Source organism: Pseudonaja textilis, chromosome 8, assembly GCF_049901715.1.
Source record: "Pseudonaja textilis isolate UNSWEBS1 chromosome 8, rPseTex1.2, whole genome shotgun sequence".
In the NCBI taxonomy this organism is placed as follows: Eukaryota; Metazoa; Chordata; class Lepidosauria; order Squamata; family Elapidae; genus Pseudonaja; species Pseudonaja textilis.
In genome coordinates, this window is record NC_141997.1 from 47,337,637 (window position 1) to 47,347,530 (window position 9,894).

Consider the following 9,894-nt stretch of genomic DNA (forward strand, 5'->3'; position numbering starts at 1 on the left):
TTTTTTCACGTCAGGTCAGGAGCATGGTATATGATCCTTCCCCTTAAACATCACCACAATGCAAGAAAGCCATTTCAGTTCCGGATTGTCTCTATTACCAAACAATCTAAGAAAAAGAGATTGAAACGGGGTTAGCAGAGAGGCGATAGAATTCTTCCCCTGCCCCCCAAATGTAAGCATTTCTATGAATTAGACATACACAATCTGCAAAGCATTACATTTGCTGGCTCCTTGTCATTTGGCAACATGTAGAGTAGATGAGATGTGAAACCCCACCACAAGCAATTTCCTGAAGCTAGGCCCGAACTGAACAATACCACTTCCATGTTTGTAATTGCTTTCTCCACGGGCAATTTGAATTCACTCAGCAGTAAAACGAACAGCAAAGTAAGGACAGTATTTATGAAAGCTGCTTGTCATTTGAGGCCATTCAGTAGTAGGCAATGTATTTGATCCTCCATTGTGAAAAACAGCTGAGTAGAAAACTGCAGCGCCATCACAGATGAAGTTGCGCTAATGTTCGACTCTCAACAGAGGAGCAGATACAGTTAGTGAAATAAATCACAGGGCAGATAAATAACCTATACTGCCGTGATGGCGAACCTTTAGCACGCATGCCACAGGTGGCACACAGAGCCCTCTCTGCGAGCATGCCAGCCCAGCTCCACTGCAAATGCATGAGTGCCTCCCACCGACCAGCTAGTCCTCAGGTCTCTGCCACACATGTGCAGGGAATGGGGCCTTTCCTGATCTCCACAGTTTCCTCCCATCACACCCTACCTTTCTCCCCCCAATATGCCTTAGCTTTCTCCTGCATTCCTGCCACGGTGTCTTCCCCAATCTCCATAGGTTCCACCCTCCACAGGTGTCTCTCCATGGCAGAAATGCAGGAGAAAGCTAGGGTGCACGGTGGGGGGACAGGGGGACCTGCGGAGATTGGGGAAGACATGGGTGGGAGATGGAAAAAGCATAAGAAGAAAAGTAATTGAACTTCAACCACAATAATACACAGGCAAAGAATCGATACAAACTCAAGGTAAACTGCTTCAAGCTCGATTGCAGAAATACGACTTCAGCAACAGAGAGGTCAAAGCCTGGAACACCTTTCCCGATTCCCTTGTTACAGACTCAAACCCTCGCAGCTTCAACCTCAAACTGTCTATTGTGGACCTCACCCCATTCCTAAGAGGTCCTTAAAGGGGGTATGCATAAGCACACCAGCGTGCCTTCTGTCCCTGTCTTACTGTCCCCATTTATCTGTATCTACTCCCTTTGTTCATGTTGATGTTTATACCTATACTTGTTATCTTGTACATGTTTGACAAACCAACCAACCAACCAACCAACCAATAGATTTTGCCAAATAAGCCAGGGCATCATAATTCCAAAAAACCTCTAGGTGTCCAATATTCTCCCACCAAAATCACCTTTCTTTCACACCACTCTTAACTGAACCTCAGTCAACATTTCAAAGAGAAGCTGTTGCAGCAAAGCTGTACAAATATCAGGTTAAAGGAACACACAGTTGCAGGAAATTATGAGACTCAGACCTTGGAATCCAAAGATAAGTTGGTTTTATTTATGCAAACAGGTCCAGAGTATTTTAGTGAGTCACTTCTGAACAAATTTCTAATAGAACAGCACATCTCTATATACAGGGGAAACTCGAAAAATTAGAACATCGTGCAAAAGTTCATTTATTTCAGTAATTCAACTTAAAAGGTGAAACTACTATATGAGATAGACTCATTACATGCAAAGCAAGATAGTTCAAGCTGTGATTTGCCATAATTGAGATGATTATGGCTTACAGCTCATGAAAACCCCAAATCCACAATCTCAGAAAATTAGAAAAATTAGAAAATTGTGAAAACACTAGGCTCAAAGTGTCCCACTCTAATCAGCTAATTAAGCCATAACATCTGCAAAGGGTTCCTGAGCCTTTAAATGGTCTCCCAGTCAGGTTCAGTAGGAATCACAATCATGGGAAAGACTGCTGACCTGACAGTTGTGCAGAAAACCATCATTGACACCCTCCATAAGGAGGGAAAGCCTCAAAAGGTAATTGCAAATGAAGTTGGATGTTCTCAAAGTGCTGTATCAAATCACATTAATAGAAAGTTATGTGGAGGGGGAAAGTGTGGAAGAAAAGGGTGCACAAGGAGCAGGGATGACCGCAGCTTGGAGAGGATTGTCAGGAAAAGGTCATTCAAAAGTGTTGGGAACTTTCACAAGGAGTGGACTGAGGCTGGAGTCAGTGCATCAAGAGCCACCACACACAGACGGATCCTGGACAGGGCTTCAAATGTCGTACTCCTCTTGTCACGCCACTCCTGAACAAGAAACAACGTCAGAAGCATCTTACCTGTGCTAAAGAAAAACAGACCTGGTCTGTTGCTCAGTGGTCCAAAGTCCTCTTTTCTGATGAGAACAACTTTTGCATCTCATTTGGAAACCAAGGACCCAGAGTCTGGAGGAAGAATGGAGAGGCACACACTGCAAGATGCTTGAAGTCCAGTGTGAAGTTTCCACAGTCTGTGTTGATTTGGGGAGCTATGTCATCTGCTGGTGTTGGTCCACTGTGCTTCATTAAGTCCAGGGTCAATGCAGCCATCTACCAGGAGATTTTGGAGCACTTCATGCTTCCTTCCACAGATGAGCTTTATGGAGATGCTGACTTCATTTTCCAGCAGGACTTGGTACCTGCCCACACTGCCAAAAGCATCAAAACCTGGTTCAATGACCGTGGGATTACGTGCCTGACCTGAACCCCATAGAGAATCTATGGGGCATTGTCAAGAGAAAGATGAGAGACATGAGACTGAACAATGCAGAAGAGCTGAAGGCCACTATTGAAACAACCTGGTCTTCCATAACACCTCAGCAGTGCTACAGGCTCATAGCTTCCATGCCATGCTGCATTGAGGCAGTAATTGCTGCAAAGGGGGCCCACACCAAGTACTTAGTACATATGCATGCTTATACTTTTCAGAGGTCCGATATTGTTCTATGTACAATCCTTGTTTTATTGATCGCATGTAATATTCTAATTTTCTGAGATTGTGGATTTGGGGTTTTTATGAGCTATAAACCATCATCATTACAATTATGACAAATCACGGCTTGGACTATCTTGCTTTGCATGTAATGAGTCTATCTCATATATTAGTTTCACCTTTTAAGTTGCATTACTGAAATAAAGGAACTTTTGCACAATATTCTAATTTTTCGAGTTTCACCTGTACTTCTTCAGAAAGGGAAAAACACAGAAATATAACTTGTCAGTCATTCATTGGTTATTTGAAACACAGCTTTCCTCCTTCCCTGTTTCTAGGCTAAGATGGCTGGATGTCACAAACCCATCTTGCTAAACTCCCTAGCTTGTAGTTTTGTTACAAGCGAGACAAGGTATCTTGGCAAATATGACTTTGTGACCGATAGATGATCCTCGTGGTTTGGCTTTTCACACTTCCTTGTTCTTTCTCTTGCTAATACCACATATTTCACTATCTATAAAACTTATATAATTATTTCTCTAAAATTAATATATTTTTATGTCCCGCCTTAACACTGGTATTAGCGCAGCTCTGTTCAACAACAACAACAACAACAACAATAATAATACATGGTTTAGAGCAGGGGTGTCCAACTCAATTTCATTGAGGGCTGCATCAGGGTTGTGCTTGACCTTGAGGGACCAGGTGGGTGTGGCCAGGGTGGGTGTGGCCAGCTCAACCTCACCCCTCCTAGGCTCCGTTTTTGGCTGTGACTGCCTCCTGCAGCACTCTGCCAGCAGAAATGGAGCTCGGGATGGCTGCAGTGTGGCCCTCCTGAACTCTATCTTTGCTGACAAAATGCTGCAGGCAGCTGTCGCAGCCAAAAATGGAGCTCAGGAGAGCCACACACAGCCCTCCCAAGCTCTGTTTCTATTGGCAGAGGCATCGTGTACCAGTCCAGTCATTTGCTGCTTCCAGGGTGGCTCCATGGGCCAGATCTAAGCACCCCACAGGCCAGATCTTGGCCTTGAGTGTGACACCACTGATTTAGAGGAACATCAAAAGGGAAAAGTATTTCTTGGCTGGTGTCTTATCTAGAGCTTTGCAAAACCAGCATGGCTCCCAATGTTTGCTGTTTTTGATTACATCTGGGAGTTTTTTCGAGATGAAGGCTAGGCAGCATTGTTATTTACACAGGGCCACTTCAACTGGATTTCCCAGGGTGACATTCTAGCAAGCGAACTGCTGATTTGCTACTATAGGGGGACAAAATTAATACTGTAATCTATCACCAAAGTCTTATTACTTTATTATAACTCTCTCCATTTCATTTTTATTAAGGGCCCGAGGCTGTTGCTAAACTAAGCTAGCTCTAAAATTTACACTTCTGCCAAATTGCTATCCATTTATGTACTGTCCCCGGTGCATTGCATTTGTGTAGCAAACTCATTGGTGATCCATCCATACCAGAGCAAGCAGAATTTTTCTTTTCTTTCTTTTTTCTTTTTTTAGAAAACTATTTCAATTGCTTCTCTTAAAAAGCACACCAATATATCATCAAATGCCTATGTATTGTTTTTCCTTTTTCCTCCGGATTTTCTTCCTCTGGTTGCGATTGTGTTAGCATCGTAAATATTGGACATCTATTACTTCAGGTGTTTTTATGAATGTGAAAATGCGCAGTATATTTGGATGATCTGCTTATTAAATGGATTCTTTTCTTTTTGCAGAATCTTTTCTTCAAAAAAAGGAAAAGAAGAAAAATAAAAGGGAGTAAGTTGGAAATAGAAATCACCGATTCGATCTGAAGAACATGAACGGAAGAATTTACTGTTAAAAGGGAACTACATTTTCAAAGCAAGATTAGCAAAGAACATTAGCAAATACCAGTGATTGAAAAATAGCAGTAGCAATAGCACTTAGACTTACATACCACTTCATAATGCTTTTACAGTCCTCTCTAAGTTTACAGAGTTAGCCTATTGCCCCCAACAATCTGGATACTCATTTGACTGGCCTTGGAAGGATGGAAGGCTGAGTCAACCTTGAGCCTTGTGAGATTCTATCTGCCAAATTGTAGGCAGCCAGCAGACAACAGAAGTATTCTGCAGTGCTGCATTCTAACCTCTGCACTACCATGGCCTTTACCATGGCTCATACCTAGTGGAATATGTAATACCATAGAAGACAAGGGAAAGGTTTCCCATGTCCCATTGTGTCCAAGTCTAGGGGAAGGTGCTGTGGGAAGCCCCCACCCCTACCCCAGAAGAATGAAATATTTTGGGAAATATTAAAAAGGCAGAATATTATATTTCCCTAAAGGAGAAATGGCGAAACATGCTCTTAAAGGCTGAAAGCGGCTCCCAAGTCTTTCTTAATAGTCCACAGCAGATGCCAGTACTTAAGAGATAAGAGATGCCAGTACTTAAGAGATTATTGAAAGAGGAAGGCGAGTATCTAGATAGCTCTATTCATAAGCATAGAAAATACTGCAGGCAGAAATCCATTCAAGACAGGATATTTTGAAACTGCTGGGCAGAAAAGCCCGATTAGATCCCCCAAGATCCAACAGAGGATGAAAGCCATTAGTCACATTGGCGGTATGCTACCAGTTCAGACCAGTTCAGCTGAACTGGTAGTTAAAAAAAAAGCCTCTGACAATCAGCTGAGAGGAGAAAGGAAAGAAAAATTCAGGATTAGTCCTCCCACTCACTCCTGCACTCTTCTTTATCCTCTCAGCTGATTGGCTCTGCAGGTCTCAGCTGGTGTGGGGAAAGCCGCGCATGGCGTTAGGCAAAGCACGCCTACCAAGCCACACCCACCGAACCGGCGGTAAAACAATTTGAATCCCACCTCTGATTAGCCACAATAGGAATTGCCCAACACCCTTTACAGAACCCAACACCCTTCACTGCACCATCCCCAAGCAGTTCAAAGTTCAATGTCACAGCAACCTAGGAACTCAGATAAACAATAAGCCAGAGGTTGATCAGTCTCAATATTAGCAATATTTTGTGGACTGCATATGATGCACTTAAAGTTACCTTGAAACTCCTTCCATTTTTATTCCTAATTTTATAGGGCGCTTGAAAATGTATCTCACATTTCTCTTGGGGAGTTCTAAGATGAAGTGCAGGAACTGGAGGATGCTTCTACTGACAAGCATCTTTTGTGTGTGCAATGGAGAAATACAAGTATCACTTTATACTGAACTAGCAAGACCATCTTGGAATACTGCAGCTAATTCAAGTCACCACGATATGTGTAAAACAAAAAGATGCAGAGACTCTAGAAAGAGTGCAGATAAGAGCAACAAAAATGATAAAGGATCTGAAGACTAAACTATAAGATGAACAGTTGTGGAAACTGAGTATGTCCAGTCTAACAAAGGTAAGGTCTAGGGTGATATGATAGCAGTCAGGGCATGGCTAGTCTAGTGAAGAGAAGGACCAGGGGAGGCATGATAGCAGTGTTCCAATATTTGAAGGGCTCCACGGTGGAGGGAGTCAACCAAGGCCAGACAAGGAATGATGGATGGACACTGAACAAGGAGAGATTCAACATAGAAATATGATAACTTTTCTGACAGGGAGAGCCATCAACCATGTGGAACAGAAGTTGCCTTCGGAAGTTGTGGGAGTTTCACCATTGGAAGCTTTCAAGAAGAGACTGGACTGCCATCTGTCAGAAATGGTGTAGGGTCTCCTGATTGGACTAGATGACCTACAAGGTCCCTCCCACCTCTGTTAATCTGTATCTGTATCGATCTTCCAGGACTTGACAGGTTGTCACAGAGAAGACTGGACTGACTTACTCTCTCTTAAAAAAGAGACCCCACTAAGGGGAAAGTAAGGACAAAGTTTCTGATGGAGAGAACAATTGTTCAATAGAACAGCTTGCCTCCCAATGTTGAGGGTGCTCCATTGCTAACAATTTTCAAGAAAAGATTGGGCAACCATTTGACCAGGATGGTATAATGTCTCCTGCTTTTATCAGGGGGTTGGGATAGAAGACCTCCAAAATCCTTTCCAACCTATGATTCAGAAATTCTATCTTTAACCACTTTAAATCCTCCCTTATTTCCTGTATTAGGCCATCAAACTCATGCCAACTAGATTGTCCTATGACCACCAGAACAAGCCCGCAAAATTCCAGCCATTCAAACCATGTCTTCAAACTTGATGCCTTTAAGACTTGTGGACTTCAACTCCCAGAATTCCTCCTCCAGTCATGTTAGCTCAGGAATTCTGAGAGTTGAAGTCCACAAGTCTTAAACTTGGCAAGTTTGAAGACTCTTGTTCCAGATAGAAGCACAGTACTCATATTTTCTTGCTTTCTGTTGGTTCTCCAGATTTTTGCAGCTAAGATTTGCCTTGTTCGGGGCGGGGGAGTGGGGGGGTGACACCCCCTTCACCTTTCTCCCAATACTTTTCTTTGGAGTTCTTCCACTTCTTTCTTTATTTGATGCAGGCAGGTTTCCTTGTAGGTTAGTTTTATTGCCAATCATAAACAAGGGCATCAGTGCTAGGAATCAATAGAACAAAGACATTAACATGGAATGAATTAATAAAAAGGGTCGCTGTCATTCTCAAAATCAGATTGGTTTCTGGAAATGTTCTTCCTGCTCTCGTTCCTGGAAACAGCAAAAGGAGGTGAAAATATCAAGCTTGCCTTTTATTTCTTAAAAGGGCAGCACATCATAAAGCAATAGAAGGAGGCAGATTTTCCACAAGAGGAAAAAAAATACCCTACCAGGTAAAGCTTTTGAAAGCAACCTGTTCCTAGAAATAATGAGTCAAGATATGACAGCAGTAAAAGGGCACAAGGAGGTACTTTTTAAACAAATCAACAGAGTTGGAAAGGACCTTGTAGGTCATCTAGTGACTAGTCCAACCCTCTGCCCAAGCAGGAGATCCTACCCCATTTCTGACAGACAGCTGTCCAGTGTCTTCTTGAAAGCTTCTAGTGATGAAGCTCCCACAACTTCTGAAGGCAACTTCTGTTCCATGGGTTGATGGTTCTCACTGTCAGAAAATTTCTCCTTATTTCTAAGTTGAATCTCTCCTTGATCAGTTTCCACCCATTGTTCCTTGACTGGCCTTCAGGAGCCTTGGAAAATAGCTTGACCCCTTCCTCTGTGTGGCAGCCCCTCAAACACTGCTATCATGTTTCCCCTGGTCTTTTTAGGATTAGTTAAGTGAGTTTGGACTTTCTACAAGGTGTCCAACAGATGGTAGTAGGATGGAAATAAAGCCAGGTTAAGAAATCTCTTCCCAGTTTCAGAGCTTTCTTTCACCTTGGCCACAGCTGTAAGTCACCATGTCCTATTTTTCTTTTCTTTTCACCAGAATGGAAGGAAATACGTTGGAACATCAAAACCATTATGAGAGAGGAAGTGCTTAAAAATCAAAGAATCAAGCCAGCAACTTGATTCCACAAACTCAAAGTCTCTCCTTTCATGACTGACTGGTGATCTTCCGCCTAAACCTATTCTGATTATCTTGCAAGACCAGCATTGGTTGTTAAAGTATTGTAGACAACCATATATGAAGCACTATGCCTTAATTCAGGGGTGTCAAACTCAATCTCATTGAGGGACACATCAGAGTTGTGCTTGACCTCAGGGAGGGGGAAGGGGTTGTGCCTAGGGTGGGCATGGCCAGTTTGACATCACTCGTGTCTGGGGCATCTGTGGCCTGAGCTCTCAGCCAGCAAAAATGGGCTCCTGAGCTATGATGACTCGGGGCATGGCATAAAAGCAACAAAGTCACAAAAATAGGTAAAGTCCCTTTAATTCCTCCATCTTGGACCTCAACGTCCAGTTATCATTGGCTGGATAAAAAACTCTCCCAAGAACAGTTTATAAAGGGAAGAAATTCTGTTCAAACTCAAACTACATGTAAATTATAAATAAAAACCAACACAAACCACACTGCAGCAATGAACAAAGACAGGGAAGGATAAGGGATTGAAGACGTCAAAAGGTAATGAAACACACACACTTGGGAAGACGCCAGAACTCGGATAAGACCAAGGGTGGGATTCAAATTTCTTAAGAACCAATTCTGTGGGCATGGCCTAATTTGTGGGTGTGGCTTGGTGATCATGTGACTGGCTGGGCGTGGCTTGTATGTAAATATTGTAAAGATATATGTAAAGATTGATTTTTTTTATTTTAAAAAAAGAGCAACTTTTACCCAAAAATCAGGCAAAGCAGGCAGGCAGATTAAGCTGCTGGCAGAATCACAGCTTCATTCCCAGATCTAACTTTCTACAATCTGCTGCCTGACTTTAAACTGAAAAATAGAATCTTCAATCCTAAGGAAGGTTCAGCTCTGCTCTCAGGCCACTTCTCCCTCCCCCAACCCCCTGAATACCACCCCTGACTGGGCCTCAGGGAAGCCTTCTGGGTGGGGAGGGGAGGGGCCAGCCAGTGATGTGATTTGCCAGTTCTCCAAACTGCACAGAATTGTAACAACCGGTTCTATAGAACTAGTCCGAACTGGTAGAATTCCCCCCACCCCCCCGGATAAGACTTGACACACCAAAATAATTTCATGCTTTGCTTCCAGCAACTTTGTCATGTGCAGTTTGCCCTTTTAAGCAATCTTCCCAGTTGCAGTCAATGAAGGGGATCAGGACCCTTTCCTCCCCTGTAGACTACACAATTCACATTGCTCCCTTCTCCGTTCCTCCCTGTGTGCCCTAGGACGAAGAGGGGGTGGCTCTGGGTCTTCCTCTGAATGCCCAGCCAGACTGTGCCCTTCCCCGGTTTTCTCCACAGCCACCAGAGCCACAGTAATGGATGTGTAGATCAACCTAAATGTGGAACGGTTTGGTGCTAACTACCGTTTCCCGAAAATAAGACCTAGTATGTTTTTCTGCATGCACCTAATAT